Source organism: Pinus tabuliformis, chromosome 1_2 (genome assembly GCF_031772625.1).
Source record: "Pinus tabuliformis cultivar Carrire ecotype Pingquan chromosome 1_2, CPIR1, whole genome shotgun sequence".
NCBI classification, from domain to species: domain Eukaryota; kingdom Viridiplantae; phylum Streptophyta; class Pinopsida; order Pinales; family Pinaceae; genus Pinus; species Pinus tabuliformis.
The window spans coordinates 207,903,426-207,912,906 of NC_142298.1; positions in this window are offsets into that span (position 1 = coordinate 207,903,426).

Sequence of the window (9,481 nt, forward strand, 5' to 3'; positions counted from 1 at the left end):
ACACGCGCTTTTACCGAAGACAACCTGCGTACAGATCTAAAAATAAATTCTCTTAACTTGCAGCTGTACCAGACATCAGTTAGACCCAGAACATAACATTGCGTCAGTATGTAGATATAGAAATACGCATAATCAACCATATCATAATAGAGCTTTTCAAACCATTTGATCCCGATCTCTCCTTAGATCTTGTTCTTCATCAACCGGTGAGATCTCTCCTTAGCTCAGATCAAGCAATGCATCATCAACCCATAACCTGCATACTGGATCTAATACTTCCTCAGATGTTTCAAGACATATCAGATACACTTGCCTAATGATTTCCTTCTCCTTATATAGCCTTAGGCCTTGTTCAATACCAAGAGCCAAAACCATAGAAATCCAATACCATCAACTTCAAAAACTAGGGATCAACACGTCCGTCGAGACACCAAGGTCCAAAACCATAGGCACAACTTCCAAGGAATAACCGCCGTGGACCAAAGATAAGTTTTCCACATACACGCGCTTTTACTGAAGCCAACCAGCGTGTACACGCGACTTGGTATATAGCGAACCAGCGTGTATATATTTTTCTTCATACTTGTAGACTGATCATCAATTCCTTGCTGCTATCCTTCTGCACTATGATTTGTCATCAGTGTGATTTGCCATCAAGGACAACACTTGTCTCATAATGCCAACAATCTCCCCCTTTGGACTTGATGGCAACAACACCAAATCAAATCACTCTCCCCCTTTGTCATCAAGGGCAAAGGGCTGTGCTCCCCCTGAGTACATGCTGATATCTTTGCTTGGCTGTGCTGAAACATGCTCCCTCTGACTGTAGGCAAGACCTGCAAAAGATGTTCTTCAAAAGAACCAAGACTTGTACATCATAAAGGACCTTCCTATCACCAAAAGACTCAATACATACATCCATACTCCCAACCAAGAGGGGATACATCAGAAATTTACATATAATAACCAATATTCATCCCAGGCATAGTGGGGAAACCAACATAGGCCGTTACATGACCTTGACACCATAAAGAGATATCACAAAAGAGGTACATGACATAGAGACGAAAAAATCTAGACCAAGACTTATGAAAGACACCAGCAACATCTTTTATATCAGCAGCTAAGATTTCCTTCTGAGCTCCTTCTCCTGAAACTAACAACAGTTGTGAAACAGGACCAAAAGCATCTAAATGCCAACAATGCTTTATGAGACTTTAAGCTGCTCCCCCTGAACCTGTGCCTGCTGCACCCCCTGAAACTGTTCCTGAAGAATTCTGGCATACCCATCTCAGACCTTCTCCAACCAGAGTCTGCCCTTGCTTTTCAGAACTCCATATACGCGACTTCTCCTGCATAAAACGGCGTATGTACGCGGATATAATTTCTGCAACACGCGTACACCATACACGCGACTTTCCCTGCATAAATCAACGTATATACGCGGATATCCCTTACGCAACTCGCGTATACCAACTTTTCTGTAGAACAGACAAGCTTCAACAACAGGATGAAGCATCAATTACTCCCAGCTTTTGTCTGAGATATTCAAAAGTTTCCCTGGGCAGTGGTTTTGTGAGAATATCAGCAACTTGTTCCTTAGAAGGAACATACTCCAACTTGACCCTCTGCTCAAGCACTTGTTCCCGAAGAAAATGGTACTTGATTGGTATGTGCTTGGTCTTTGAATGCATGACTGGATTCTTTGAAATGCTGATTGCACTTGTATTATCACATAAGATAGAGACTGGTGGAGTGCAAGTGATTTGAAAATCCTGCAAGGTCTGCATCATCCAAAGAAGTTGTGTGCAACAAGATGCCGCAGCCACATATTCTGCTTCAGCTGTAGATAAAGCAATCGAACTATGTTTCTTGCTGAACCAAGATACTAATCTGGAACCCATGAAGAAAGCACCACCACTTGTGCTCTTCTTATCATCTACACTTCCGGCCAAATCTGCATCTGTGTAAGCATGAAGAGTGAGATCTGTATCTCTAGGATACCATAAGCCATAGTTTTGGGTCCCTTGAAGATACTTGAAAATTCTTTTGACTGCCTGAAGATGAGTTTCCTTTGGGTTGGCTTGAAATCTTCCAACAATTCCTACTGCATGCATAATATCTAGTCGGGTACCTGTCAAATAAAGCAAACTCCCAATCATGGATCTATAAGTTGGTTGATGAACTGCTGCTGATTCATCATTTGCACTGAGGCTGCATCCTGTAACCATGGGTGTACATACTGCCTTTGAATCTTCCATGCCATACTTCTTCAAGATCTGCTTGAGGTACTTGGTTTGAGACAAGAAAATACCTCCTTCATTTTGTTGAATTTGCAATCCAAGAAAGTATGTCAATTCTCCAAGCAATGACATTTCAAATTCTTTCTGCATAACCAAGGCAAAGTTCTGACTCATAGCCTCTTCATTGCTGCCAAAGATAATATCATCTACATACACAACAAGTATTAGCAATTTGTTATTTTCAACTTTCATATAGAGATTGCTATCCGCTGATCCTTTTGAAAAACCTTGTTGGTGAAGATATTTGTCCAATCGATAGTACCAAGTCCTTGGAGCTTGTTTGAGACCATAGAGAGCCTTTTTCAATCTGCATACAAGGTTTGGATCATTCCCAAGAATGAAACCATCTGGCTGCTCAATATATACTTCTTCTTCTAAGTCTCCATTCAGAAAGGCTGATTTTACGTCCATTTGGAATACCTTGAAGTTTTGAAAGCTTGAGAGAGCAAGGAACATTCGGATGGCCTCAAGTCTTACAACAGGAGCAAAGGTCTCTTCAAAATCTATTCCTTCTTGCTGCGCATACCCTTTACAAACAAGTCTGGCCTTGTTTCTAATTACTTCTCCATTTTCATTCAATTTATTTTTGAAGACCCATTTAGTCCCTATGACATTTTTATCTTTTGGTCTAGGAACCAATTCCCAAGTATTGTTCTTTTCGATCTGTTCAAGTTCTTCATCCATTGCTTTGACCCAGCATTCATCTTTGCATGCCTCTTTCACATTTTGTGGTTCAGTGGAAGAGAGTAATGCCAAATAGCTTGAAGCTTCTGCAATTCTTCTTCTTGTTTGTATTCCTGCTTCTTTCTGCCCCACAATCTGAGATTCTGGATGATTCTTTTGAACATATCTGGATGGAGTCTTTTCTTCTATTCTTGTTTGCTCCTCTGGTTCTTCTTGAGGTTCTTCTTCTTCTTGAGGTTCTTCTTCTTCATCATTCTGCCTTTGAGAATAGCCTTCATCTTCTTCAATGTCTTCATGATGAACTTGCCTAGGAATATATCCCTTCTCATCAACCACTACATCAATGCTGTCAACAATTCTGCCAAGTCTTTTATTGTAGCACTTGTATGCTTTGCTATGTGGAGAATAACCAAGAAGAATGCCTTCATCTGCTCTTGGTTCAAGTTTGCCAAGTTGCTCATCAGTATTCTTAATATAACATTTGCTCCCAAAGATTTTGAAGTGGTTCACCGAAGGAGTCTTACCACACCAGAGCTCATGAGGAGTTTGAGTGCTATTTACTCGGACATTTGTTTTGTTGAGAATAATAACCGCAGCATGTGCAGCTTCACCCCAGAAAGTTGCGGGAGTACCTGACTCATCAAGCATAGCACGAGCCATTTGTTGGATTGTTCTGTTCATTCTTTCCACAACTCCATTTTGCTGAGAAGTTCTAGCTATAGAGAATTCTCTTCTTATCCCATGTTCTTCACAGAAATTGAAGAATTAATTTGAAGTAAACTCCCTACCTCTGTCAGATCTGAGGCACTTAATTTTGTGTCCTGATTCATTTTCTGCCAAGGCTTTGAAGGATTTGAATTTTTCGAATGCTTCATCTTTGTGCTTCATAAGTCCTAACCAGACAAACCTGGAGAAATCGTCAATGAATAATATCAAATATTCTTCTCCTCGAGGTGTCCTTTTCCTAAATGGACCACATACATCTGTATGGACTAGCTCAAGAGGTATGCTGGTTGATCCTTCCTTCTTTGGAAAGTTAGTTCTGGTTTGCTTTCCAAACTGACAAGATTTGCATATAGTGTTGTCTGGAATTTTGATATCTGGAAGACCGCGAACTGCCTGATATTTGCATGCTTTCCTTATTTGTGAAAAACTTAGATGCCCCAACCTCCTATGCCATAGCCAGTGTTCATCATCCTTGCTCAAATAGCATTGTTGTGGTCTTTCTTCAAATATGTATAGATTATTTGGAGTCCTTCTTCCTTTGATCATTGTTTTGCCTGTATCAAGATCACGAACACAACATCCATTTGATCTAAATATTACCTCTATTCCTTGATCGCACATCTGACTGACACTCAGAAGATTATGCTTAAATCCATCAACATACAAAAAATTTCCAGCTTTGACCTTCTCTTTCAATGGAGCAACACCTTTTCCTTTTATGGCTGCAGAGATATCGTTTCCAAAAGAAACTTTCTTCCCCTTTTCTAATGTGGTATATGACTCAAGCTTTTCTTTGTCCCCTGTCATATGCTTCGAACATCCGCTGTCAATGTACCATAGACTTTCTTGACCTTCTGCATAAAAGGCTATCCCACATCTTTCTGGTTGTGGTTCCTTTATTCTCCATGTTCTGACATTTGAGTTTTGCCCCTTCTGAATTGTCTTCCGGAACCTGCTCCTGCATTCAGAGTCTTCATGACCAAAGTTATTACAAATAGAGCATTCAACTTCATTTTCAAGAACCGAAAAGTTGTTATAAGTCCTTTTCATGGTTTCAGTCATTCTCCCTTGCTTTTGAGCTTCTCTAGTCATGATTGTCTTGTAGGCAACACATTGAGCTGCTTTGTGACCGAAGTTATGGCAAGAAAAGCATTGGCCATTAAAGAAACTTTTGCGATAATCAAATCTATCATCCAACCTATTGTAGCTTCTATTTATTCTTGGAGCAAATTGGGAAGATTTTACCTGTGGCTGATTGTAGCTTCTGTTTGTCCTTAAGGCAGTTTGTCCCCAAATTTCTTGATGGTCTTTATTTGTTCTTGAGGTAAACTGTCCCTGATTCACCTGATTACTTTTATTTGGCCTTTGCTCGCTTCTCCTTGCTGCATCAAGATAACTTTTAGAGGTAGAGGCTTGAGATGTTTCTCCATTATATCCAAGACCTGTCTTGATCAGAGGAGATCGCTGCACATTGATAATCTCATCCAAGGTTTCAGATCCTTTAACAAATTTAAGATTAATAGCTTTTGCTTTCTCAATCTCTTTTCTAAGACCAACAATTTCACCTTCTAGTTTTTCAATATGTTTTTCCTTTTCATCAATTTGAAATTGTAGAGTATCAATGATCATATTCTTTTCTTCTATACATCTCTTGAGTCTAGTAATTTCATCATAAAGGTTATCCACATCTATAGCATCCATATAATCATCATCTTCAAATGCCATTAACAACTTATATTCATTACCTCGTTCATCTTCATCACTATTCGATAGACCATCACTATCTTCATGAGCGTAGTAGCTTTTCTTATTTGCACTCTGTTTCTTGTTCCATCTAGCAGGTTCCTTTCCTTTATCCTTATAAGGACATTTTGTAGCATAATGACCTACTCTTCCACAAGCAAAGCATTTAAAAGGTAACTTACCTCTGAACCTTCCAGAACCCCTTTGAAGATTTCTGACAAAATTTGATTCTTCTTCCTCTTCTTCTGGGACGTGGCTTGCTTCATAATAATCTTCTTTGCCTGATGCCTTGAAAGCAGCTTCTCTTCTGTCTGATGGACCTCCCTTTCTCATTTCATAAGTAGTTAGAATTCCATGTAGCTGAGACATAGTAAGAATTCGTAGATTTTCCTTTTCTTCTATTGCAGATACTTTAGATTCAAACTTGGGGGACAATGATCTTAGAACCTTTTCAACCACTATAGCCTCTTTTATTTCTTCACCCAAATTTTTCATACAATTAACAATCTCATCTACCCGAAGAAAATAGTTAGCCACACTTTCATCATTATACATCTTGAGAGTCTCATACTGAATCCTGAGAGTTTGAAGTTTAGCACGCTTTACCTGTTCATCTCCTTCATAGCTCGTGACAATTTTGTCCCATATCTCTTTTGCGGATTTGTAGTGCATTACCTTCATGAATTCCGTTTGGGATATACATCCTAATAGGGTACTGACTGCTTTTGCATTTGTTTCATACTTCTTTTTCTCAGCTGCATCTGTAGGAGTAGCTGAAGGAAAAGCGTAGCCTGTTTCTACGATGTCCCAAACTTCTGTACCAAGAGATTGAAGATAGGCAGTAACTCTTACCTTCCAATAATTGAAGTTTGTCCCATCAAAAACTGGTGGCCTGATTGATGCTTCTCTCTCGTAGTTTCTCATGATGAACGATCTACCTTCAAGCGATCAAGCTTCTCTGAAGGACCTGCTCTGATACCAATTGTTGGAAATAATACTGAGAGGGGGGGGGGGGGGTGAATCAGTATTATCAGATCAATAAAACTTTTTCAATGCTCAGAAACATATACGCTACTTCAGTTAAGTGAACCAGCGTGTACACGCTACTGTGTCTAAAGAAAACAGCGTATAACCAGAAAACTTATAATTCAGTTAGTTTATCTTCAGTTAAGTGCATCAGGTCATTATTCACCATATTAAGAGTAAACAGATGCAGTATAACAGAACAGATCATCACACAAAAGCCACACACATGAACACCATGATATAAGGTGGAAACCCAATGTGGGTGAAAACCACCTACTGCAAGTCGTCTCTATCTTTCTTTAATAAGAACTTCAGTTTACAATCTTTTGTACTGGTGCAGCCTTATACTAGTACGCAGGCTACAACCTGCAGAAGGCTTCAACCTTCTCTCGTTCTCCAAACTTCCTTGGAAGGGAGCTCCAACCCCCTTTGCTCTTGTACTAGCTAAGATACTAGTACGTAGGTGCTGGCCTACAATCTTCTTTCCTTCAGGTACCACTTTTCATCAATTTTCAGATTGGATATTCCTGAAGCACAACATTACAATCTGAAGACTATGATTCATTCACAAATCATTGAAGCATAAAACAACCAATACTAGCATCATCAATCTTTGAATCACTGAACCACTGAAACCCTGTCAACACCTGTCACCAGAACACAGAGCAGACTACAGAACTCTGTAATATCAGTTAGACCTAACTGCAAACCCAAAAATCATGCTTCAAAAGATATACGCTACTTCAATGAGAGCAACCCGCGTATACACGCGCTTTTACCGAAGACAACCTGCGTACAGATCTAAAAATAAATTCTCTTAACTTGCAGCTGTACCAGACATCAGTTAGACCCAGAACATAACATTGCGTCAGTATGTAGATCTAGAAATACGCATAATCAACCATATCATAATAGAGCTTTTCAAACCATTTGATCCCGATCTCTCCTTAGATCTTGTTCTTCATCAACCGGTGAGATATCTCCTTAGCTCAGATCAAGCAATGCATCATCAACCCATAACCTGCATACTGGATCTAATACTTCCTCAGATGTTTCAAGACATATCAGATACACTTGCCTAATGATTTCCTTCTCCTTATATAGCCTTAGGCCTTGTTCAATACCAAGATCCAAAACCATAGAAATCCAATACCATCAACTTCAAAAACTAGGGATCAACACGTCCGTCGAGACACCAAGGTCCAAAACCATAGGCACAACTTCCAAGGAATAACCGCCGTGGACCAAAGATAAGTTTTCCACATACACGCGCTTTTACTGAAGCCAACCAGCGTGTACACGCGACTTGGTATATAGCGAACCAGCGTGTATATATTTTTCTTCATACTTGTAGACTGATCATCAATTCCTTGCTGCTATCCTTCTGCACTATGATTTGTCATCAATGTGATTTGCCATCAAGGACAACACTTGTCTCATAATGCCAACAAAAACTTCATTTCTATGTCTAGGGAAAAAGGATCACGCCTCACCGCGACGCTTCTGTGTGCCTTTTCCTGCAAAATTTAAAAAAAATTCCAAATTGCTCCAAAAGTTTCAAAATTGTTCCTTGGCTGCTATGGATGATAGGATAAACATTCTTGGATGTTTTAGTCACCAATTTTATTATTTTACCCCTTTTCCTTGATTCCATTTTCTTGTCTTGGACCTCTTTCAGTTTTGCTTTCAATTTCTTGATTCTGATTTGTGCAATCTGATTCCTTGTTTGATAGTGATGGGCCATGTGCCTCAACATATGATTGTCCCTATTAGCTTTTTCAAGAAGCTTCTCTAGATGGCCATTGACTTTGCCTAGCCAATATTCCCTGTCTTCATTGATTTCCATAGCAATTCTGTCTTCAAGACTCAAATCCTCATTTAGTAGGTTTTGGTCTTTTTCCTTCTACAATTTTCCTTTGAGACCCTTTGTCCTAGGCCTCTTCCTTCCAACCTTATTTTCTTGTTCATCATGCCCCAACACTGCTTTACCTTTGGACTCTTGCATACTAGTTTTAAACAAATCTTTTTCTAAAAGAAACTTCTTTGCCTTCAGCTGCTCATTTTCTTGCTCAAGGAAGGAAATGATGAATTTGGCTCTTGCCACATTGTCCAAAAGCTCCATGATATGAGAATCCTTCTCTCTGATAACTAGTTTCAGGGTTTGATGATCATCTTGGGACTCCAAGTCCACTATGTGTATGTCATGATGGATAGTCTCCTCATCCTGCAAATGTGATCCTTGTTGTGTTGATGTAGAAGGCTTGGCCCCTTCCACAATCTGTGGAGAAAACACAAGCTTGTTCCCTCTTTGATATGTCTTGGTTACCTTAGGTCTAGGTGCCTCTGAAACTTCTTGTTTTCTTGTTGAACCATGCTTCATCGACCATGTGGACCTTGACCTTGATGGTGTTGTTTTGCTAGGAGAAACAGTGGGGCTAATGACAAGATCAAAAGGGTTTCCCAAGTGATTTTCTTGATTGAGAGATGATGCATAACCACAATCTTGATCAAGCTATGGTGAAACAAATTGGTGATATGAGGCTCTCCCTTGGTGTGAATTTTTTTAGTCATCTTCACCACACTCTTAGAAAAACATTTGCACAAATTAAGTGTTCTTGTAGAGGTGAAGTGCATAAGTAACCTAACATGATACCTGTATAATCTAGAGAATTTGCCTTCACATGTAAAATACTTCATAATAAGCTTCATTAGAGGGGCATACTTGTTAAGAAGATGTCTAAAAGGAAAAACATGTTCAGAAGTCTCTCTGACATTAGGTTTTAGGAACATCTTATAATCATCAAGGGGAAATTACATGCCTTTGAACCAAGTGTCACCATGATTTGGAATACCTGTGGCTAAAGAAATAATACCCACTGAGAAACTGAATTTAATACCTTCTATGACAACCTTATATATGTTGAAGCTTTGGGCAAAGAGGCTTGTCAAAGGGACATGAGAACGAAACTCCATGACCTGCTCACAAAACTTCATACAAC